The following is a 25,738-nucleotide window of genomic DNA, read 5'->3' as shown; positions in this document are numbered from 1 at the left end:
TTTCCTTGACCTAGATCAGGGGTGGGAACCTTTTTTTATGCCAAGAGCTATTTGGATATTTATATATCATTTGCAGTCCATACAAAATTATTAATTTAAAAATTAGCCTGCTGGAGAAACCAAGATGGCGGCATAGGTAAACACCTGAAATTGCTGCCTCACACAACCACTTCAAAAATACAACTAAAAGACAAAACGGACATCATCCAGAACCACAGGAAGGCTGGCTGAGTGGAAATTCTACAACTAGAAGGAAAGAGAAAAGCACACTGAGACTCAGAGGAGGTGTGGAAGTAAAGTGCAGAGGTACGGAGGCTCGAGTGTGCAGAAAGGGGCTGGCAATGGAGGACGCTGGTGTCTTTTGCAATCAGGAGGGAGGCACAAGCTCCCTATGGCCCTGACTCCAGTTCCGGGCGATTCTCTGGGGACCCAGACTCATACAGGAAGAAACTGGACTGTCTGGCATTGGTAGGAACTCAAGGGCGGCTTTCTTTCAGAGGTGCTTGTAGCGATTACCAGGACACTGAGAGCTGGGACCTCTTAGGGAAGGACTGAGGATCAGCCATAGCTGTTTGCTCCGCCCTGTTGATTCCCTGAGACCCCGCCCCACCCAAGCTGTGCACAGAGGCTTCTGCATATGAATGGGCTGGCCCTTTGAGATCTAAAATTACCTAAGAAACTACAGCTGGGTCAGAAAGACCCAGAACATCCAAAAGAAGGCCCAAGGCCCCAAAGCAGTTTGCATTGCTTCACAGCTGGGCCTCATCTGGGCACCTCCAAAACCCAAACAAAGAAGAGGAACCTGCATATCTCTCCATAGCTCCTGCTGGGCAGCCTCAGGCAGAGGCTAAATTAGCACCTCCTTAGAGATCCAAGAGCCAGTGGTCAGATTGGGACCATCCAGATTACAACTCCTCAGAGCCATAAGGGACACACTCAGGGGGCAGACTCAGGGAGCACCAAAGCCCCACTGAAGCAAGTCTTGCCCCAGAAGGGTGTCTCCAGCACAGAAGTTCTCCCACTGTAGACACACCTGATTCTCACAGACAATTGGCCTGGAGGTCAATTCCTCCCAGTGATACCTACAACAATCAAGGATTAACTACAACAAGACTGTGCACAAAGCCCACAAAGGGGTGCACCAAGAGTGTCCACCTCAGATAATTGGGGAGGCTGAGGCACTGGGCCCTATAGGACACCTAGCACAGAAAGCCACTCTATCAACACAGGGAAGCATAAAAAATGCGGAGACAAAGAAACAGGTCACAAATGACAGAAATGGAGGAAAGCAAACTACTGGATATAGAGTTCAAAACCATGGTTATAAGGTTTTTCAAGAATTTTCTAGAAACCACTGATAAATTTAGTTAGACCCTCGAGCTTATGAAAAAGGACCAACTAGAAATTAAGCATACACTGACTGAAATAAAGAATAATATACAGAGATCCAACAGCAGACAAGAGGATCCCAAGAATCAAGTCAAAGATTTGAAATACAAAGAATTAAAAAACACCCAACCGGAAAAGCAAAAAGAAAAAAGAATCCAAAAATATCAAGATAGTGTAAGGAGCCTCTGGGACAACTTCAAACGTCCCAACATCCGAATTATAGGGATGCCAGAAGAAGAGAGAGAGCAAGATATTGAAAATCTATTTGAAGAAATAATGACAGAAAACTCCCCCTATCTGGTGAAAGAAATAGAGTTACAAGTCCAGGAAGTGAAGAGAACCCCAAACAAAAGGAATCCAAAGAGGACCACACCAAGACACATCATAATTAAAATGCCAAGGGCAAAAGACAAAGAGAGAATCTTAAAAGCAGCAAGAGAAAAACAGTTAGTTACCTACAAGGGAGTACCGATACAACTATCAGCTGATTTCTCAACAGAAACTATGCAGGCCAGAAGGGAGTGGCAAGAAATATTCAAAATGATGAATGCCAAGAACCTACAAACAAGATTACTTTATCCAGCAAAGCCATCATTCAGAATTGAAGGTCAGATAAAGAACTTCACAGAGAAGAAAAAGCTAAAGGAGTTCATCACCACCAAAACAGCATTATATGAAATGCTGAAAGGTATTCTTTAAGAAGAGGAAGAAGAAAAAGGTAAAGGTAAAAATTATGAACAACAAATACATATCTATCAACAAGTGAATCTAAAAATCAAGTGAATAAAAAATCTGATGAACAGAGTAAACTGGTGAATATAATAGAATCAGGAGCATAGAAAGGGAGTGGACTGACAATTCTCGGGGGGGAAAGAGGTTTGGGTGGTGCAGGAAGAGACTGGACAAAAATCGTACACCTATGGATGAGGACAGTGGGATGGGTAAGGGCAGAGGGTGGGGTTGGAACTGGGTGGAGGGGAGCTATTGGGGGGGGAGGAAGAGGAACAACTATAATAATCTGAACAATAAAGATTTATTTTAAAAAAATTAGCCTGATGTATTTGGTCAAACATTTAACTAACTCACTCCTAATGCCTTGGCAGGGCCAGATAATGATTTCTTGGGTCTTTTTTGCCCCCAGGCCAGACGCTCCCCACCTCTGGCCTAGATAGTAGCCTACTATATAGAAATGTGACCCACAAGCAAAAATTTAGAATTATTTGTGACCTATATTTGTTGAGCTGTTTCTAGGTAACTTGTATAAATCTTGCTTATATTGGATTCAATCCCTATCATGCTCTTAGAGTTGTAAGTTGCCAACTGGTAAGTACCTCCAATCCTGGATAATTGTTAAACTGGATGAATATGTGACACCTCACAAATGATCAGCACAACAACACTAGATATTGCTCAGAGCAGGCTGGCTAAAGCAAGCATGCTTAGGTGAGTATTAGCAAGACCCCTACCTAGGCCGGTAGGCAGAAATCAATTGTGTGCCCTTCAGTAAATAATTACCCATCTTTTATTTTCAGTTTCCCTATCTAAGGAATAGATGTTGGAACTAGATAGCCCATGTCCTTGCAGCTCTTACTGATCCCCCAGGTTTTTACAAAATTTCCCATATGTCCTGGAGAAAACTTCAATTCTCAAGTTAGTCTACAATATCTCACCGATACACTCTTTGTTTTTAAGTCATAAAGGAGGTTTTATGCCTCAAAGAGTTTGATACAAGAGAAATGTATTTCACTGAGAAACCTGCTCCTTGTGTTGGACACTTAAAAATTCCATGAGTTTAATAAAGAACATTGTGTTTCTTCTCTTCACTTAATATTTTTAAGATACTGATTTTTATGAGTAATTACAAGAGGAAATTATTTACGTCTACTTAGCAGTGCTGGGGACATGGAAAATAAGAGCACAACAAATAGATTACCAAAGCAAAATGCAAAGGCACTGATTTCTGATTAGGACCAAAACTTATCCTAGCTAATAAAAGGGTAATATGCAAATTAACCATCACTCTGTCACAAAATGGTAGCACCCACAGCCACAAGATGGCAGCGCCCAGTCCTCTCAGTCCTCCCAGAGTCCTCCAGTCCCAGGGGCATGGCTTCTGATAGCAGGCAGTGTGGGTGGCCTGGCGGGATACTTGCTTTGTCACCAAAGCGACGAGGCAAGCGTTCCACCCCAGCCACGGAGGGCCTCTGGCCAGGTCGGGCACAGAACGCTTGCATCGTTGAAGGCCAGGCTGGAGGACCCCGAATTTCGTGCACTAGGCCTCTAGTTTATAATAACTCTCCTATCTTCCTTCCCATCTACTTCTTGCCCATCCCTCCTAAGCAGAGCAGAAAGGATAAAGCAGAGATTGATGAAGGCAGGGTACTTCACCAGCTAAATTATGCTGTGCTCTTTTAATTGGCTCTTAAACATATCCTAAAGCTCTCTAACCTCTTGTGTCATACTGTCTTCCTTTCTTGCCTTCCCACTACCTTGTCACAACTTTCAAGACTTCTTTAAGCTTTTTCTGGAGCAGAAAGCACCCTGACTGTACTCAGGTTAGTATACTCATTACCACAATCTATGCCATAAACAACTCCATCCAGTTGAAAAAATTCCCCTACCCACTTTTATTTTTTTTATTTATTTTTATTTTTTTATTGCTTACAGTATTACAAAGGGTATTACATATGTGTCCCTTTTTTTCCCCACCCTTGACAATCCCCTGGCCTCCCTTACCCCCCAGTGTCTTATGTCCATTGGTTATGCTTATATCCATGCATACAAGTCCTTTAGTGGATCTCTTACCCCCCTCCCTCCTTCCCCCTACCCTTCCCCGGCAATCCTGCTGCAGTTTGACAATCTGTTTGAGGCTGCTCTGCCTCTGTATCTATTATTGTTCAAAAGTTCATAATGGTCTCTATTATCCATGAATGAGTGAGATCACGTGGTATTTTTCCTTCATTGACTGGCTTATTTCACTTAGCATAATGCACTCCAGTTCCATCCATGCCGTTGAAGATGGTAAGAGTTCCTTCTTTTTTTACAGCAGCATAGTATTCCATCGTGTAGATGTACCACAGTTTTCTAATCCATTCATCTACTGATGGGCACTTAGGCTGTTTCTAGATTCTAGCTATGGTGAATTGTGCTGCTATGAACATATGGGTGCATATATCTTTTCTGATTGGTGTTTCTGGTTTCTTGGGATATATTCCTAGAAGTGGGATCACAGGGTCAAATGGGAGTTCCATTTTCAGTTTTTTGAGGAAACTCCATACTGTCTTCCATAGTGGCTGCACCAGTCTGCATTCCCACCAGCAGTGCACAAGTGTTCCTTTTTCTCCAAATCCTCTCCAGCACTTGTCGTTTGTTGATTTGTTGATGATAGCCAGTCTGACAGGTGTGAGATGGTACCTCATTGTTGTTTTGATTTGCATCTCTCGGATGATTAGTGACTTTGAGCATGTTTTCATATGTCTCTTGGCTTTCTGAATGTCCTCTTTTGAAAGGTGTCTATTTAGGTCCTTTGCCATTTTTTGATTGGATTGTTTATCTTCCTTTTGTTAAGTTGTATGAGTTCCCTATAAATTTTGGAGATTAAGCCCTCATCAGATATGACATTGGCAAATATGTTTTCCCACTCAGTGGGTTTTCTAGTTGTTTTCTTGATGGTTTCTTTTGCTGTGCAGAAGCTTTTTATTTTGATGTAGTTCCATTTGTTCATTTTCTCTTTAGTTTCAAGTGCCCTAGGAGCTGTATCAGTGAAGAAATTGCTTCAGCATATGTCTGAGATTTTGTTGCCTTTGGATTCTTCTAGAATTTTTATGGTTTCCTGTCGTACATTTAAGTCCTTTATCCATTTTGAGTTTATTTTTGTGTATGGTGTAAGTTGGTGATCTAGTTTCATTTTCTTGCATATATCTGTCCAATTTTCCAAACACCATTTATTGAAGAGACTATCTTGACACCATTGTATGTTCTTGCCTCCTTGGTCAAATATTAATTGAGCATGTTGGTTTGAGCCGATTTCAGGGCTCTCTATTCTATTCCATTGATGTATATGCCTGTTCTTGTGCCAGTACCAGGCAGTTTTGAGAACAGTGGCTTTGTAATACAACTTGATATATGGTATTGAGATCCCACCTACTTTGTTCTTTCTCAGGATTGCTGCAGCTATTCGGGGTCTTTTTTTATTCCAGATGAATTTTTGGAGAGTTCGTTCTAGATCTGTGAAGTATGCCATTGGTATTTTAATGGGAACTGCGTTGAATTTATAGATTGCTTTGGGTAGTATGGACATTTTAATGAAGTTGATTCGACCAATCCATGAACACGGTATGTTCTTCCATCTGTTTATGTCTTCCTCTATCTCTTTTTTCAACGTCCTGTAGTTTTCTGAGTAGAGGTCTTTTACCTCTTTAGTTAGGTTTATTCCTAGGTAGCTTAATTTTTTTGGTGCGATGGTGAATGGGGTTGTTTTTATAATCTCTCTTTCTGAAAGTTCACTATTGGTATATAGAAATGTCTCAGATTTCTTGGGGATAATTTTGTATCCTGCTACATTGCCAAATTCATGTATTAAGTCTAGTAGCTTTTTGATGGAATCTCTAGGGTTTTGTATGTATAATATCATGTCGTCTGCAAATAAGGACAGTTTTACTTCCTCTTTTCCAATTTGGATGCCTTTTATTTCTTCTTCTTGCATAATTGCAATGGCTAACACTACCAGTACTATGTTGAACAGGAGTGGTGAGAGGGGGCATCCCTGTCTTGTTCCTGTTCTTAGGGGAAATGGTGTTAGTTTTTGTCCATTGAGTATGATGCTGGCTGTGGGCCTGCCATATATGGCTTTTATTATGTTGAGGTATGATCCTGCTACTCCAGCCTTGCTGAGAGTTTTTATCAAAAATGGGTGTTGAATTTTGTCAAATGCTTTTTCTGCATCAATTGATATGACCATGTTGTTTTTTCTTTCAATTTGTTTATGTGATGTATCACGTTTATTGATTTGCGGATATTGTACCATCCTTGCATCCCTGGGATAAATCCTACTTGGTCATGGTGTATGATCTTTCTGATGTACTGCTGGATCCGATTTGCTAAGATTTTGTTGAGGATTTTGGCATCTATGTTCATGAGGGATATTGGCCTGTAATTCTCTTTCATTGTGTTGTCTTTACCTGGTTTTGGTAATAGAATGAGCTTGGAAGTGTTCCTTCCTCTTGAATTTTTTGTAGTAGTCTGAGGAGGATAGGTTTTAGTTCTTCCTTGAATGTTTGGTAAAACTCCCCTGTGAAGCCGTCTGGTCCTGGGCTTTTGTTTGCTGGAAGCATTTTGATGACTGCTTCAATTTCTTCAATAGATATTGGCCTATTGAGATTTTTGGATTTTTGGATTTTTCCTGATTGTGTTTTGGAATGTTGTATTTTTCTAGGAATTTGTCCATTTCCTCCAGGTTGTCTAGTTTGTTGGAGTAGAGCTGTCCATAGTATTTTTTAACAATCATTTGTATTTCTGTGGGCTCTGTTGTTATTTTGCCTCTATCATTTCTGATTTTGTTTATTTGGGTCCTCTCTGTTTGCTTCTTGGTGAGAATGGCTAGAGGTTTATCAATCTTGTTTATCCTTTCAAAGAACCAGCTATTTGTTTCATTGATTTTCTGTATTGTTTTTTTTGTCTCTATGTCATTTATTTCTGCTCTAATCTTTATTATCTCCTTCCTTCTGCTCACTCTGGGGTTTCTTATTGCTCTCTTTCTAATTCTTTGAGTTGTAGAGTTAGATGATTTACTACCATTTTTTCTTGTTTTTTGAGATAGGCCTGTAGAGCTATAAACTTCTCTGCCAGGACTGTTTTCATTGTGACCATAGGTTTTGGATTGTTGTGTTTTCATTGTCATTAGTTTCCAGAATGTTTTTGATTTCTTCTTTGATCTCATTGGTAACCCAATCAATATTTAATAACATGCTATTCAGCTTCCAAGTGTTTGAGTATTTGGGGTTGTCTTTATTGTAGTTTATTTCTAATATTATGCCATCATGGTCTGAGAAGATGCTTTTTATGAGTTCAATCTTCTGAATTTCGGGAGACTTTTCTTGTGACCCAATATATGGTCTATTTTTGAATATGTCCCATGAGCAACAGAGTGGAATGTATATTCCGTGGCTTTGGGGTGAAGTGTTCTGAAGATGTCTATTAAGTCCATCTGATCTAGTGAGTCATTTAGATTGCTGTTTCTTTGCTGATTGTTTCTCTAGAGGACTTATCCAGTGATGTCAGTGGTGTATTAAAGTCCCCTACTATGACTGTATAGTTGTCGATCTCTCCTTTGATATATTCCAGTTTTTTTATGAATTTGGGTGCTCCTGCATTGGGTGCATATATGTTTACCAGAGTTATATCTTCTTGTTGTATTGATCCCTTTAGTATTATGAAGTGGCCTTCCTTATCTCTTGTTATGGCCTTCACTTTGAGGTGTATATTGTCCTATATAAGTATTGCTACCCCAGCTTTCTTTTCCTTTCCATTTGCCTGAAAGATATTTTTCCATACCTTCACTTTCAGTCTGTATGAGTCCCTTCTAATGAGGTGGGTCTCTTGTAGACAGCAGATGTATGGGTCATGTTTTTTTATCCATTCAGCCACTCGCTGTCTTTTGGTTGGAGCATTTAGTCCGTTAATGTTTAAAGTTATTATTGAAAGGTACTTGTTTGTAGCCATTTCTTTTTGTGTGTGGCTTTTTTATTTCTGAGCTTTTTATTTCTTCTTTTTTCAGTCCCTTTAGCATTTCTTGCATTGCTGGCTTGGTGGTGATAAACTCCCTTAGCCATTTTTTTTGTCTGTAAAGCTTCTTATTTCCCCTTAAATTTTGAATGATAGCCTTGCTGGATAGAATATTCTTGGATTCAGTCCTTTGCTTTGCATCACTTTGTAAATTTCCATCCATTCTTTTCTGGCCTGATGTGTTTCTGTTGAGAAATCATTTGATAATCTAATGGGAGGTCCCTTGTATGTAACTTTCCGTCTCTCTCTTGCAGCCTGTAAGATTCTCTCTTTGTCCTGAACATTTGCCATGGTAATTATGATGTGTCTTGGTGTGGGTCTTTTCGGGTTCACCTTGTTTGTGACTCTCTGAGCTTGTGTGACTTTTTTCTTCCCCACCTCAGGGAAGTTTTCTGATATTATTTCTTCGAGTATGTTTTCTAATCCTTGTTCATCTTTCTGTTGTTCTGGCACCCCTATTATTCGTATGTTGTTTCATTTCATGTTGTCCCAAAGCTCCCTCAGGCTCTCCTCCTGTCTTTTAATTTTTTTCTCCAATTGCAGTACATTTTGGGTGTGTTTTGCTTCCTTGTCTTCTAATTCACTAATTTGGTCCTCTGCTTCTCCTAGTCTACTGTTGTTACTTTCAATGGTGCTTTTTATTGCAGCTATATCGCTCTTCATTTCTTCTTGGGTCTTACTTAAGTTGTTGATTTTTTCATCTGTGTCTTCTAGCTTCTTGCATATGTTACTGATTTTTTCCTTTGTCTGGTTTATGCACTCTAGGACCCTTATTCTGAATTCTTTTTCTGTCATGTTGCATGCCTCTGTATCACTTAGCTGCTTTTCTTGCGAGTCCCCTTTTTCTTTCCTTTGGGGGTTTCTTTGTCTACCCATGTTTGATCTCAGTGACATATCTAGACGTTGAGTCATTCAGTGGCTGCTCCCTGGGTGGCAGTGACTCCTTGGGCTATGGTTGCTCTTCGGGTGGTTGCGGTAGCAGCTGCTCCTCAGTTGGCAGCAGCTCCTCTGGTGGGTGCTGTTCACAGCTGGGGTGGCTCTTTTGGCTGGTGGGGGGAGCTTTCACATACAGCTGCTGATCCTCAGACAGAGGGTGTGGTGCTCAGGAGGCTGCTGTTGCTTGGATCTGCTGCGTTGATTTAAAGGCACAAAATACAACACAACAAGGCACCACGTACCAGGCACTAAACACAAATATATTCATGATATTAATAACCCCAAATAAAGGTGACCGCCCGATTTAAGAGAATTAGGGGATAAGGAAGAAAGAAGAGAAAAAGATAAAAGAGAAAAAAGAAAAGAAAAGAAAAGTAGGGACCAAAAAAAGGAGTGCAAAAATGAAATTGGGAAAAAGGAGGTGGGGAAAATAAAAGAGAGAAAACAAAAGAAAAAAAAAAAGAGCGAAAAGAGAGAATGAAGTGGAAGAGGGGAAGAGACTATTTATATGAGGAGAAAACTCCTATAGAACTGCCACTAATCCCAACAAATTCCAGCAACAGCTCCCTGAAGATGAATGCAAACTAGAAACAACCAATAATATCAAGAGAGGCAAGGGAAAACAGAAGCAGAAAAAAAACCGGGGGGATGGGTGGAGGGAGGGGAAAAACCAGAGGAAAAAATAAAAAGAAAAAGCAAAACAGCCTCACAACCAGTCCTAAAACACACACACACACACACACACACACACACACAATCAAGCAACAACAACAAAAAAACAATATACTCAACAATCAAGCAAACAGCAACAAAACAATAGAAAGATAAAGAAGAAAAAAATAAAAAATAAAAAAGAAATAAAAAATAAATAATATTTTGTATAGTGAAGAAAGATAAGGGGTATGTGCATAAAGATTTAGAGCAGTGGATTGGAAATAGGATATATAAGTAGGGTGAAATTTTGACAGGAGGTAAACAGAAGGAATAGGGAAAATCTAAAGCAGGAATAGGGTAAGAGAAACAGGATAACAAAAGGGGAAAGTGAGGGAGAGGGTTTTAGCATAGAGGTAAAATTGAGGTAGGGAAAATTGTTGCTAAAGGAACGATGAAAATAGAATGGAGAACACTAATCCCAAAATAAAATACAGAGAAAATAAAATGGCACTTTAAAAATGGTAAAATGGTAACAGTAATAATACTGGTTAAAAATAAGAAGGTAGTAATTAAAAGGGTAAAATCAGGTGATGGAAAAAGAAGAAAGAAAAAGAAAAAGAAAAAAAAAGAAAAAAAAGAAAAAAATTGGTTTCTTAGTTAAAAGGTGAAAAAAGAAAAAAAAAATTGCAGTAGTGAAGGTCCTTCGGTTCTTCTATTCTTCAGTCTGGCTCGCCTTTAGTCCTGCCAAGTATTCAGGAGAGTGTTGAGTTTCCCTGCGATACACTGTTCCTCTGTGTTGTAAACCACAGTCCTTATTTTAAAGCAGGTCGTATTTGTTTCCCAGACTGCCTTATTTTGTGTTTAGCAAAGAGTCAGTTTGTGGCTCAGCGTCTGGGTGGCAGTGTTCTGGGGTTGGCCTCTAAGGCTATACAGCTTCTCTATCGCACTTAAAATTGGTTTGGGGAGGTCAACTATCCAGAGCTGTTTCTTTTTCTTTTCTTTTTTTTAAAAATTTATTTATTTATTTATTTATTTATTTATTTTTATTTTATTGCTTAATGTATTACAAAGGGTATTACAGACGTGTCCATTTCCCCCCCCCCCCGCCCTAGACAGTCCCCTAGCCTCCCCTATCCCTCAGTGTCTTATGTACATTGGTTATGCTTATAAGCATGCATACAAGTCCTTTCGTTGATCTCTTTCCCCGCTACCTCCTGCCCCCAAACGCTCCCCGGCCTTCCCACTGCAGTTTGACACTCTGTTTGAGGAAGCTCTACCTCTGTATCTATTATTGTTCAAAAGTTTATAATGGTCTCTATTATCCATGAATGAGTGAGATCATGTGGTATTTTTCCTTCATTGACTGGCTTATTTCACTTAGCATAATGCTCTCCAGTTCCATCCATGCCGTTGAAGATGGTAAGAGTTCCTTCCTTTTTAGAGCAGCATAGTATTCCATCGTGTAGATGTACCACAGTTTTCTAATCCATTCATCTACTGATGGGCACTTAGGCTGTTTCTAGATTCTAGCTATGGTGAATTGTGCTGCTATGAACATATGGGTGCATATATCCTTTCTGATTGGTGTTTCTGGTTTCTTGGGATATATTCCTAGAAGTGGGATCACAGGGTCAAATGGGAGTTCCATTTTCAGTTTTTTGAGGAAACTCCATACTGTCTTCCATAGTGGCTGCACCAGTCTGCATTCCCACCAGCAGTGCACGAGTGTTCCTTTTTCTCCAAATCCTCTCCAGCACTTGTCGTTTGTTGATTTGTTGATGATAGCCAGTCTGACAGGTGTGAGATGGTACCTCATTGTTGTTTTGATTTGCATCTCTCGGATGATTAGTGACTTTGAGCATGTTTTCATATGTCTCTTGGCTTTCTGAATGTCCTCTTTTGAAAGGTGTCTATTTAGGTCCTTTGCCCATTTTTTGATTGGATTGTTTATCTTCCTTTTGTTAAGTTGTATGAGTTCCCTATAAATTTTGGAGATTAGGCCCTTATCAGATAGGACATTGGCAAATATGTTTTCCCACACAATGGGTTTTCTCGTTGTTTTGTTGATGGTTTCTTTTGCTGTGCAGAAGCTTTTTATTTTGATGTAGTCCCATTTGTTCATTTTCTCTTTAGTTTCAAGTGCCCTAGGAGCTGTATCAGTGAAGAAATTGCTTCGGCATATGTCTGAGATTTTGTTGCCTTTGGATTCTTCTAGAATTTTTATGGTTTCCTGTCGTACATTTAAGTCCTTTATCCATTTTGAGTTTATTTTTGTGTATGGTGTAAGTTGGTGGGCTAGTTTCATTTTCTATCATATATCCGTCCAATTTTCCCAACACCATTTATTGAAGAGACTATCTTGGCTCCATTGTATGTTCTTGCCTCCTTTGTCAAATATTAATTGAGCATATTGGTTTGAGCTGATTTCTGGGCTCTCTATTCAATTCCATTGATGTATATGCCTGTTCTTGTGCCAGTACCAGGCAGTTTTGAGAACAGAGGCTTTGTAATACAGCTTGATGTATGGTATTGAGAGCCCACTACTTTGTTCTTTCTCAGGATTTCTGCAGCTATTCGGGGTCTTTTTTTATTCCAGATGAATTTTTGGAGAGTTCGTTCTAGATCTATGAAGTATGTCATTGGTATTTTAATGGGAAGTGCATTGAATTTTTAGATTGCTTTGGGTAGTATGGACATTTTAATGAAGTTGATTCTACCAATCCATGAACCCGGTATGTTCTTCCATCTGTTTATGTCTTCCTCTATATCTTTTTTCAACGTCCTGTAGTTTTCTGCATTGAGGTCTTTTACCTCTTTAGTTAAGTTTATTCCTAGGTAGCTTAATTTTTTTGGTGCGATGGTGAATGGGGTTGTTTTTATAATCTCTCTTTCTGAAAGTTCACTATTGGTGTATACAAATGCCTCAGATTTCTTGGGGTTAATTTTGTATCCTGCTACATTGCCAAATTCATGTATTAAGTCTAGTAGCTTTTTGATGGAATCTCTAGGGTTTTGTATGTATAATATCATGTCGTCTGCAAATAAGGACAGTTTTACTTCCTCTTTTCCAATTTGGATGCCTTTTATTTCTTCTTCTTGCATAATTGCAATGGCTAACACTACCAGTACTATGTTGAACAGGAGTGGTGAGAGGGGGCATCCCTGTCTTGTTCCTGTTCTTAGGGGAAATGGTGTTAGTTTTTGTCCATTGAGTATGATGCTGGCTGTGGGCCTGCCATATATGGCTTTTATTATGTTGAGGTATGATCCTGCTACTCCAGCCTTGCTGAGAGTTTTTATCAAAAATGGGTGTTGAATTTTGTCAAATGCTTTTTCTGCATCAATTGATATGACCATGTTGTTTTTTCTTTCAATTTGTTTATGTGATGTATCACGTTTATTGATTTGCGGATATTGTACCATCCTTGCATCCCTGGGATAAATCCTACTTGGTCATGGTGTATGATCTTTCTGATGTACTGCTGGATCCGATTTGCTAAGATTTTGTTGAGGATTTTGGCATCTATGTTCATGAGGGATATTGGCCTGTAATTCTCTTTCATTGTGTTGTCTTTACCTGGTTTTGGTATTAGGGTGATGCTGGCTTCATAGAATGAGCTTGGAAGTGTTCCTTCCTCTTGAATTTTTTGTAGTAGTCTGAGGAGGATAGGTTTTAGTTCCTCCTTGAATGTTTGGTAAAATTCCCCTGTGAAGCCATATGGTCCTGGGCTTTTGTTTGCTGGAATCTTTTTGATGACTGCTTCAATTTCTTCCATAGTTATTGGCCTGTTGAGATTTTTAGATTCTTCCTGATTGAGTTTTGGAATGTTGAATTTTTCTAGGAATGTGTCCATTTCCTCTAGGTTGTCTAGTTTGCTGGAGTAGAGCTGTCCATAGTATTTTTTAACAATCATTTGTATTTCTGTGGGGTCTGTTGTTATTTCGCCTCTATCGTTTCTGATTTTGTTTATTTGGGTCCTCTCTCTTTGCTTCTTGGTGAGTCTGGCTAGAGGTTTGTCAATCTTGTTTATCCTTTCAAAGAACCAGCTCTTGATTTCATTGATTTTCTGTATTGTTTTTTTGGTCTCTATGTTATTTATTTCTGCTCTGATCTTTATTTTCTCCTTCCTTCTGCTCACTCTGGGGTTTTCTTGTTGCTGTCTTTCTAATTGTTTGAGTTGTAGAGTTAGATGATTTACTACCATTTTTTTCTTGTTTTTTGAGATAGGCCCGTAGAGCTATAAACTTCCCTCTCAGGATTTCTCCTATTGTGACACATAGGTTTTGGATTGTTGTGTTTTCATTGTCATTAGTTTCCAGGATGTTTTTAATTTCTTCTTTGATCTCATTGGTAACCCAATCAATATTTAATAGCATGCTATTCAGCTTCCAGGTGTTTGAGTATTTTGGGTTGTTTTTATTGTAGTTTATTTCTAATATTATGCCATCGTGGTCTGTGAAGATGCTTTTTATGATTTCAATCTTCTTAAATTTGGGGATACTTTGCTTGTGACCCAATATGTGGTCTATTTTTGAATATGTCTTATGAGCATTTGAGTAGAATGTATATTCCCTGGCTTTGGGGTGAAGTGTTCTGAAGATGTCTATTAAGTCCATCTGATCTAGTGAGTCATTTAGGATTGCTGTATCTTTACTGATTGTTTGCCTAGAGGGCTTATCCAGTGTTGTCAGTGGTGTATTAAAGTCCCCTACTATGATTGTATTGTTGTCGATCTCTCCTTTCATATCTTCCAGGTGTTTTTTTTTATGAATTTGGGTGCTCCTGCATTGGGTGCATATATGTTTACCAGGGTTATATTTTCTTGTTGTATTGATCCCTTTAGTATTATGAAGTGGCCTTCCTTATCTCTTGTTATGGCCTTCACTTTGAGGTCTATTTTGTCTGATACAAGTATTGCTACCCCAGCTTTCTTTTCCTTTCTATTTGCCTGAAAGATATTTTTCCATCCTTTCACTTTCAGTCTGTGTGAGTCCCTTCTAATGAGGTGGGTTTCTTGTAGACAGCAGATGTATGGGTCATGTTTTTTATCCATTCAGCCACTCGATGTCTTTTTTTTGGAGCATTTAGTCCGTTTACATTTAAAGTTATTATTGAAAGGTACTTCTTTGTAGCCATTTCTTTTTTTGTGTGGCTGTTTTCTTTCTGAGCTTTTTATTTCTTCTTTTTATACCAGACCCTTTAGCATTCCTTGCATTGCTGGCTTGGTGGTGATAAACTCCGTTAACCTTTTTTTGTCTGTGAAGCTTCTTATTTCCCCTTCAATTTTGAATGATAGCCTTGCTGGATAGAGTATTCTTGGATTCAGTCCTTTGCTTTGCATCACTTTGTAAATTGCCATCCATTCTTTTCTGGCCTGATGTGTTTCTGTTGAGAAATCATTTGATAATCTAATGGGAGGTCCCTTGTATGTAACTTTCTGTCTCTCTCTTGCAGCCTGTAAGATTCTCTCTTTGTCCTGAACATTTGCCATGGTAATTATGATGTGTCTTGGTGTGGGTCTTTTCGGGTTCACCTATTTGGGACTCTCTGGGCTTGTGTGACTTTTTTCTTCCCCACCTCAGGGAAGTTTTCTGATATTATTTCTTTGAATAGGTTTTCTAATCCTTGTTCATCTTTCTGTTGTTCTGGTACCCCTATTATTCGTATGTCGTTTCGTTTCATGTTGTCCCAAAGCTCCCTTAGGCTCTCCTCCTGTCTTTTAATTTTTTTCTCCAATTGCAGTACATTTTGGGTTTGTTTTGCTTCCTTCTCTCCTAATTCACTAATTCGGTCCTCCGCTTCTCCTAGTCTACTGTTGTTACTTTCAATGGTGTTTTTCATTGCAGCTATATCGCTCTTCATTGCTTCTTGGGTCTTACTTAAGTTGTTGATTTTTTCATCTGTTTCTTCTGGCTTCTTGCAGAGGTTGTCGATTTTTTCCTCCATCCAGTTTATGCACTCTAGTACCCTTATTCTGAATTCTTTTTCTGTCATGTTGCATGCCTCTGTATTACTTAGCTTCTTTTCTGGAGATTCCTCCTTCTCTTTCCTTTTGGGGTTTCTTTGTCTACCCATGTTTGATCTCAGTGACATATCTAGACATTGAGTTGTTCAGTGGCTGCTCCCTTGGTGGCAGTGACTCCTTGGTCTGTGGTTGCTCTTCGGGCGGTTGTGGTAGCAGCTGCTCCTCAGTTGGCAGCAGCTCCTCTGGTGGGTGCTGTTCACAGCTGTGGTGGCTCTTCTGGCTGGTGGGGCGAGGTTTCACGTACAGCTGCTGTTCCTCAGCAGAGGGTGTGGTGCTCAGGAGTCTGCTGTTGTTTGGATCTGCTGCGTTGCTTTAAAGGCACAAAATACAACACAACAAGGCACTACGTACCAGGCACTAAACACAAATATATTCATGATATTAATAACCCCAAATAAAGGTGACCGCCCGAATTAAGAGAATTAGGGGATAAGGAAGAAGGAAGATAAAAGTTAAAAAAGAAAAGAAAAGTAGGGACCAAAAAAAGGTGTGCAAAAATGAAATTGGGAAAAACGGGGGGGGGGGAATAAAAGTGAGAAAACAAAAGAAAAAAAAGAGCGAAAAGAGAGAATGAAGTGGAAGAGGGGAAGAGACTTTTTATATGAGGAGGATACTCCTATAGAACCACCACTAATCCCAACAAATTCCAGCAACACCTCCCTGGAGATGGATGAAAACTAGAAACAACCAATAATATAATGACTAAAATAGAATGGAGAACACTAATCCCAAAATAAAATAAAGAGAAAATAAAATGGCACTTTAAAAAATGGTAAAATGGTAGCAGTAATAATACTGGTTAAAAATAAGAAGGTAGTAATTAAAAGGGTAAAATCAGGTGATGGAAAAAGAAGAAAGAAAGAAAAAAAGATAAAAGGAAAAAAAGAAGAAAATAAAGGAAAAAAATTGGTTTCTTAGTTAAAAGGTGAATAAAGAAGAAAAAAATTGCAGTAGTGAAGGTCTTTCGGTTCTTCTATTCTTCAGTCTGGCTCGCCTTTAGTCCTGCCAGGTATTCAGGAGAGTGTTGAGTTTCCCTGCGATACACTGTTTCTCTGTGTTGTAAACCACAGTCCTTATTTTAAAGCAGGCCGTATTTGTTTTCCAGACTGTCTTATTTTGTGTTTAGCAAAGAGTCAGTTTGTGGCTCAGCCTCTGGGTTGCAGTGTTCTGGGGTTGGCCTCTGAGGCTATATGGCATCTCTATTGCACTTAAAAGTGATTTGGAGAGGTCAACTATCCAGGGCTGGTTTCTTAATAGTTACCTGCTCTGTGTTGTTGCTGGGATTGAAAATCCCTCTATAGGCCAGACCCTGTTAACTCCCAGGGACAGATCAGATTATTTTAATCCTTGATCTCGTTCAGGGTGGAATCTGGGTGTGGCTGTGCTCCTTGCCTGGGGGCTGGGGGGAGGAGTCTCACTCTCTGGAGAGAATGGCTGTCCCAGTCCTGGGCTCAGGGGTGTCTCAGCACTCAATTCGCTGCCACCTCTCCCGGCTCCCCTTCTCTCCTCAGTCTCTCCCCAGATTCCACTCCTCCGCACCCTCTCCCTCTCTTCAGCACAGGTGAGTGTCTATATCCGAAATGTCCAATGAACAGGATTCAGTGAGAACAAACAAACAAACACCAGCCGCGGAGACGGGGAAGGCTTGGTTCCTGTAAGCTCTTCTCTTCCCGGCACTGCATGGTCTGGTCAGCTCTTCAGGCTGCCCCCTTTAGGCTCAGTCCTCCGTGATCACAGAACCCAGCTCTCAAATCCCCCGGCGGCGCCAGGAATCCCGAGGATCTCCTTTCCCCAGTCAGGGGCTGTGCCTGTCCCAAGGGACGTGGCTGTCTGCCACGCGATCTCCCTCTAACCGTCTGGGCTCAGAGGTCTGGCAAACTTTCCTACCCAGATCCCTGGTTTTTTACCTTTCCAGGGGAGCTCTGCCCTTCCCGGCTGCAAACCGTCTCACCAGCTGAGTAGTTTCACCAGTTTGGGGTGGGTGTTATTAGTTTCAGCTGCTTACTCCCTTTGCTCTGGGAGAGGACCTGGGACGCGTCTGTCCCTACCCACTTTTTAAATAATAAGAATTATTATTATTTTGTGTGATAAGTACACTTAACATAAGATGCCTACTTTGGAAAATTTTAAGTATTGTTAATTGGCAAAGTATTTGAATAAACACCACTCCAAAAAAGGCATACAGATAGACACAGGTATATGAAAAGGTGCTCAACATTATTAATCATTATGAAATGCAAATTAAAACCACAATGAGATACTGCTATGTGTGAATTATTGTAACTAAAGTAAAAAACCTGACAATATCAAGTGTTGACAAAAATTTGGAGAAAATGGAGCCTCATAAATTACTGGTGGAAATATATAATGCTAAAGCACACTTTGTAAAACATTTTGGCAGTTTTTTAAAAATTTCAACATAAACTTCCTTTAAATTTTATAGTTCCACTTCAATTCTCCACTACCCAAGAGAAATGAACACATATGTCCACAGAATCCATAGAAAAACCTATTAATAGCAGAATTATTTATTATAACAAAAAAAAAACAGAAAGAATCTAAATGTCCATCAAATGATGAATGAATAAACAAAATATGAAACATCCATATGAGGTAATATTAGTCATTAACAAAAGGGAATACACACAACATGGATAATCTCAAACACATTATGCTAAATAAAGAGTATATACTGTACAAAAGGTCATATATTGTATGATTCCATTCACATTAAGTATCCAGGAGAGGAAAATCTATTGACACAGGACATAGATTAGTGGTTGCCAAGGACTAGGGCTGAGAATGGATGGTGACTAGAAATTTTTGAAGGGACTTTTGGAGGTGATGGAAATATTGTAAATCCACATTTGGTTATTATTGCACAACTCCGTATATTTAATACAAATCCCTGAAACTTGAAACAAATGAATGTTACCATATGTAAATGATAGTTCAAGAAAAGCTCTTATAAAATTAAAAAGCAGAAGTGGGATTTAAGCATAGCCTTGAAGACTACCAAATTTACAACACAGCTTTACCTCTTCATAGTGGTGTGCAAGTTATTTCAGTTCTCTGTGCTTTGTTAGCTTACATTTTACAGATGCTAATTAAAGCTCTAAGATAGGATGGTATTATGAAGTGGGTGATGGTATATAGGGAAGCCAGGAAGTCTGAGGACTGAGATCCAGCATAAAACAATTGGGTTAATGTCTTTTCCACTGAATTTTAGCACACCAGTGATTCTCAATATTTCATCTGCTTCCAACAGTATGTGCTACCCATGGGTAATATTGCTTTTACCTCAGGCAAAAGGTACATGTATATGAATCTCAAAGTGGGAAGGGGCATAAAATAAGGGATAAACGGTAAGTGGAATATGGTAGTTTGAAAATGTTTAAGAGACTGGACAAAAATCGTGCACCTATGGATGAGGACAGTGGGTGGGGAGTGAGGGCGGAGGGTGGGGCGGGAACTGGGAGGAGGGGACTTATGGGGGGAAAAAAGAGGAACAAATGTAATAATCTGAACAATAAAGATTTAATTTAAAAAAAAAGAAAATGTTTAAACCAGTGATTATGCTATACTATTTCATTGACTTAAGGATCCCTACTATAGAGTTGCTTTCCAGAGGCATTAGAGGAGAATCTGTTTCCTTGCCTATCTAGCTTCTTAAATGCTGTTTATATTCATTCCTTGGCTCATGGCCCTTTCCTTTATCTTCAGAGATAGCCATGTTGCAGCTCTCTGATCTTTTTTCTACACTTATATTTCCCTCTCACCATAGCTAAGAATGATTCTTAGCTTTCAGGACTCTTGTGATATTATTTCAGATGGTTGAGTAATCCAGGATACATTCTCCATCTGAGGGTCCTTAATTTAATCACATCTACAAAATACCCTTTGCCATGTACATTTATAGTTTCTGAGAATTAGGACATGAGCATCTTTTAGGGGCATTACTATGTCTACCACACATAGCAAAACAAAGAAAACAAACAAAAAATCAAAAGACTACTGATAAGCTGGGAGAAAATTTTTGTAATATATCATAAACGAGGCTAATATCCTTTATACATAAAGAACTCTTAAAATAAGAAAATTTAATAGAAAAATGGGCAAAATCATGGGCATACAATGCACAGAATGATTTCAAAATGGCCTTTGAACATATGAAAATATATTCAAGATCACTCATAATTAGAGAAATACAAATTAAAAATACACAGAGATATCATTTCTTATCTATTAGATTGGAGAAAATGTACACATTTAATAACTCATTCTATTGGTGAGACTATGTAAACAGTCTCATACATTGCTGGTGAAAATATAAATTGGTACAAACTTCTTGGAGGAAAATTTGGCAACATCCAACAACACTCAATGTGCATTTACAATTTGGATGAGCATTTTTCATTTTTTGGTATTTGCTCTGAAAGTACACTTCTAACAATATAAAAATGCATAGTCACATGGTTATTCATTGCTACACCATTTATAATTGCAAATTGTTGCTTAAATTGTCTCAAACTTATGCTTGCTCTACATATATTCCTTTTTATCCTGCTATTCAATTTTGTAATCCTTCATGGGCAGTTTCTATTCTATTTTCTACATAGTAGAACCAAATAAATGTTTGTTGATTTGAAAATTACTAGGGCTAAATAAGCATTTGTTATAAGAAATCTCATTTTGGAATAAAGCTTTCATATAATTTTAAAAATGGGGGGGGGAATCCCTGCTATTGACTTAAAGTCACTGAGTAGTTTCTTTTCTACTTCTTTGGAATTGAGACAAATTCATGACTTGGTTATTTGGTACTCTTATCTGATCTTCATTGGAAATACAGTGGAATCTCAGTTCTTGAACTTAATTCATTCTGGAAGGCTGTTTGAGAAGTGATTGTTTAAAAATCATTTTTCCCATTAGAAATAATATAAATTGAATTAATCCATTTTAGACCCCCAAGTGATTCCGTTTTAACCTTTCTCAATTGCCTGTGATCATTGTTTCACCAGCACTTTCACACCTTTAGCAATATCAACATTCTTGATGGTCTCTTATGTTTCAAAATTATGCCAATAATCAATCTCAAAAGTAGCCAGATCAGATAACACTCGAACACCTCTATCACACTTTGCAATCATTTTTCTTCAGCTCTATTGTTGTTCTCACAACTTTCATTTTTACTTTGCTGCTATCACTAACCTTCTTAGGACCTATGGTGACTTTCTGTATGTATTTAATAATAATAAGCAGCAACAAAAGCTAAAAACAACACGGAAATATTCACAGTACAATTTCCTGAGATGTTAAGAATGTGAGGTTTAGTGTTAAATTGACTCATACTCGTGCATTCTCTCCTTTGCCATCTGAGAGACAGGTGACTGATCATACAGTTATCAGCATGAAAGGGCCTTTGGGACAAGAACCAAGTTTTGTTTAACAACTGAGATATTTTTCTGTGCACAACTTGGTCAAGAAACAAACTGTTCAAGATGGCAAATGTTTGAGAACCAAGATTTGACTGTATATACATTTTCAAAATGAGCACACATATCAGAGATTATTCTTACTATACTGTTTCATGATTTTTATATTGTACTATATCATTAATACAAAAACCAGTATTTATTTTGCACTTATTATACAGTGCTTTGCATTTTTAGGATTTTTTTTGTACATGTTTCCTGAAATAGATTGAATATCGCATGTAAGTCATCTGCTTTTAAATGGGAATTCACCCAATGCACTAAACCAACAAGAAAAAAAAATTCTAATTCATATGCTATTACATCCATGTCTTCAGTGTCCATTTGCCTTTGGCCTACTGAAAGTGACCCTTCTGGAAAATGAAGCTCTCATCTTCATATCTTGATAATACCTCTCACTTTACTAAGCTAATTTCCTTTTTTTTTTTTTGAACCTTCGACTATTGCAATGTCTAGAACACATTTCTTATCCATAATGCTGGGGAGCTATGCACATAATATTTGCAGGCCTTAAAATATATATGCCATACCTCAATTGAGAATTCTAAAAATTAGAAAATGAATATGAATAACTTACTTATTAACAACTGCCCTACAGAAAAACACAAAATTATTTCTAGATTTTTTCATATAGAATAAAAATCTGCAAAGTGGGGGCATAAAATAGGAAAAACATATCTAGAGAAAACATATGTTCCTGAACTAACTGGAGTCCTAAAAGTTAAACATCTAAATGTTATTGAGTATATGCACTTATTGTTCAGCTAGACTGTCAACACATTGAGAGTATGGAGGAAGGAGTAGCTTACATTTATAGGGAAAAGGGTCTCTGAAGCTCAGTATGAGCCCCTAGGCAATATGTCACCTAGGCCTTTTAGAAGTGGAACAATCTGGTCTGCATTCAGAAAACTGTTATTTTTTTTCCTTCTAAAAAGCAAAGGGTAGAAAACATTACTTCTGGAGTGGCTGATGTGCCAGACAAGGTATTTCTATCATCGTGGATTAAAGGGCAGGATCTGGGATTTATGGTGTAAAAGAAAAGATAGTAAATTAATAGCCATTACCAGTAGAGGAGTAGAGGATGAGTCACTTGAAATATAACAATATCAACCACCCAAACTAAGCAGCACATTAGTCACAAGAATCCCAACTGTCTCAGATTTCCCGTTAAATCCTGGAACTATAGGCAAAAGACTTCAGTACACTGGAAGGCCAACACTCTACCACTGCATTTAGCCTTTAGAGGAAGCACATCTCAGTTTTAACAATTACTCAGATGAATAGCCCCAGCCTCATTTTCTCATATTCCCACTGTCCCCAACTCTCCAACCATCTTCAAATACTTGTGATTTCACCAAAGCTTTCATGCTTCTGTGTCTTTGCACACATTGATCCCCCCCACCCCCCTTGCCTGGAATGCCATTTTTTTTTCTTTATATGTGCAATAAATTTCCTTCAAGTCCTTCCTCAAATACTACCTCTTCACAATGCTTTGTATGTGCCCTACAGGCATAGTTGAGTTCTCTGGCTCACAGAAATCCCAGAGCACTTGGGCAAATACTTCAGTTTTTATCACTGTTGAAATAACCTTCTAGCCCCAAGATAATGCTACTCTTGCCTGGAGGGCCATGTCAGCAAACTGAAACTTAAATAACTCGTGTCCCTGTAAAACTCCGCTTGACCAGAAACATAGTATACCCAATCAGACAATCCCCAAATGCCAAGACAACTCCAGGCCTTCTCATACTAAACATGGTTAACTATGTGCCCCTGCCAATCAGGTTTTTTCTAGTTTTTTTCTTCTTTGTTCTTTATTCTTTATCCTATAAAAGCTTCCTGCCTTCTGCCCCATTTTGCAGTTCTTCCCATGGAGTCTGTTCACTTCATGACGTGTTAATAAAGTTTGTTTGTATTGCCTAAATTGTTTTCTTTGATCATTTTTAACAGCACATAATGTTATTAGTCTATTTATGTGTCTGTCTTCTGCACTGGACTGTGAGCAACTTGAGAGAAGTGTCTCTATCATTGTAATCCTATCCCTAGTATGGTGGTTGAATAGTCAATAGATGCTTCTTTTTTTTAATAACTATTTCTGCAAGATAGGCAGAGCAGGTATTTTCAGCCCATTTCCCAGAAAAATAAACTGAGGCCCAGAGCAGAGAAATGCCTTATCCATGGTTATACTGTTGATCTGTGCCAGAGTTAGGATTCACAGCTAGAGCTCCTAATCCCAATTTTAAAGTCAATGTCACTACAACATAGGTCTCTACTCTGTTTAGGGGTAGCATCTAAAATAGCTATGTTCTTTGGAACTAGAGGGAACCTTCTGATGATCTGTAAATCCCCCTTGTGTTAGAGTGAGCTTTTTAACTCAATCTGCTTGGAGATCAGCATCTTGCCTTTGAGAATAAAAGAAATTCTTGTTGGTTCAAGACCCCAATTTCCTCTTGCAGCTGGCAAAAATGAAACAAATGTGTGAGGACCTGTTGGGAATACATTCTTTCTTCCATCCATCCAGCTCAAATATCAGTTCCCCTGTGATGCTCTCCCATATAGTGGCACAGGCTTCCAAATCATGATGAAACGTGTAATTTTTAGCTCACAGCACTTCACTGTTGGCTGTTTGTGAAACTTCTATTATGCCTTATACAGTAGTACAGTGAATAATGTGTCCTATCTTTTCTGCAACATATGAGCTTTTAGAAGATAGGGGTTAATATCACCATGTGGAGTGCATAGAATAATTTGTAATTGACTGAGGACTTGTACTATTACTTGATTCTCACCTCATTACAAGCTTTCTCAGAGTCCAAAATGAGCCACTTTATCATCTATGCTCTTAGTTCTGTTCATTAGATTGAGGTTCACTAAGTATGAACCACTTCTGTGAGTTAGTTGCGAGCTAAATGAATAAGGAGCTATAAGTGGAATCTCCTAAAATCATTACAAAAAAAAGGACCATGTGCAATAAAGCTATCAATGCTTGGTTGTTTTGATTACATTAAATCATATACAACTAACAATGTGACCTAAATGCTTTCCCTGGTCCCTGTCCATTCCATAGGTAGTCTCTATAGTGAAGACACAAGGACAAGCCATTTACATCTAAAGTAGGAAGATAAGAGATTTTCTGTTAACATTTGAAGTCCTGGCATCATGCACAATTTATCTTTCAAAATATTTTTCTTGGAAATCCCCAAGTATATAAGCAAAACTGACTCACTCATATAATCAAAGAATAAAGGAAGGCATGAAGGTCTGAATTTGACAGCAACCCTCTTCATTGGTTCAGAAAAATACCACTTTCTTCTTGATGATGCAAGATGGAGAAATGAATGTTTATTTTCTTTAATTCTACATTAAGTATAGGACCCTATTATTGTGTATCCTAATACATAGAAGACACTCTGTGCAATGTATTCAATTTTACAAAACCCCATTGTGTCTAAGTGATTATAAAAGTGAAGACATTAACACAAACACTTCTACAAGGTGGACATGTTCCAGGACATATGTCAAGCAACTGACATGGCTTATCGTATTCACTCCCCACAACTGCCTTGTGAGGCAAGTATTGTTTTGATTCACCCCATTTTACAGAGGAAGGTCCAGGCATAGTCTTACTACAGAATATATATTCTGAATCTGTCATATTTGAACTATAACATGAATGATCTGATCATGTTTCTCACTTTAAAAAAAAACACAATAATGTCTCCCTGTAACTACAGGATAAACATGTTGTATCACTTCCAAACTATTATCCCTCATCTGTCATGCAGAAATGTTTCCAAAAAGGTATTCCATTTGGCTGTATTTCCCAATATACTGCCTTCTCACTGTTATTTTCCAAAAGCTTATTTATTCATCCACATTCAATGAAAATGTTAACACTTGGATTATCGTTTTTCCTAACCTTTAGTATTCCATTATCCTAGGGAACTCATTTACTTATAGGAAGCACTCATACAAAATCCTGACCCCCATCAACTTCCAATCAGGCACTAAATACCACCAATGCTACCTTTTGACGATATAATCGATCCATATTTAAAAACAAACCTTACTTAGCCCTAGCTGGTTTGGCTCAGTGGATAGAGCATCGGCCTGTGGCCTGAAGGGTCCCGGGTTCAATTCTGGTCAAGGGCACATGCCCAGGTTTTGGGCTCAATCCCCAGTAGGGGGAATGCAGGAGGCAGCCTATCAATGATTCTCTCTCATCATTGATGTTTCTATGTCTCTCTCTCCCTTCCTCTCTGAAATCAATAAAAATATATATTTTTAAAAAACCTTATTTAGTGGAAAAAGCAGTAGTTTTAAGCCAGACAGTCCTTAATTTGCTTAATAACTGCATCATCTTGCATAAGTCATTATTAATTTTAAGCTTTACTTTCTGGATCAATTCAATAGAAAAATACTTATTTTGAATAGTTTTTGTGATGATCAGAGTTGTTTTAA

General features: G+C 38.5%; 1 protein-coding gene across 3 annotated transcripts in view; it reads right to left on the bottom strand.

Moving 5' to 3' along the window:
* Window positions 1-25,738, bottom strand: part of GABRA3 (gamma-aminobutyric acid type A receptor subunit alpha3) — a 231,952-nt gene that overhangs the window by 71,512 nt on the left and 134,702 nt on the right. The gene's annotated exons all lie outside the window — the stretch shown is intronic.

Source organism: Myotis myotis, unplaced genomic scaffold (assembly GCF_014108235.1).
Source record: "Myotis myotis isolate mMyoMyo1 unplaced genomic scaffold, mMyoMyo1.p scaffold_m19_p_4, whole genome shotgun sequence".
Lineage (NCBI taxonomy): Eukaryota > Metazoa > Chordata > Mammalia > Chiroptera > Vespertilionidae > Myotis > Myotis myotis.
The sequence above is the reverse complement of the archived record's forward strand: the minus strand, read 5'-3'. Positions and strand labels throughout refer to the sequence as shown.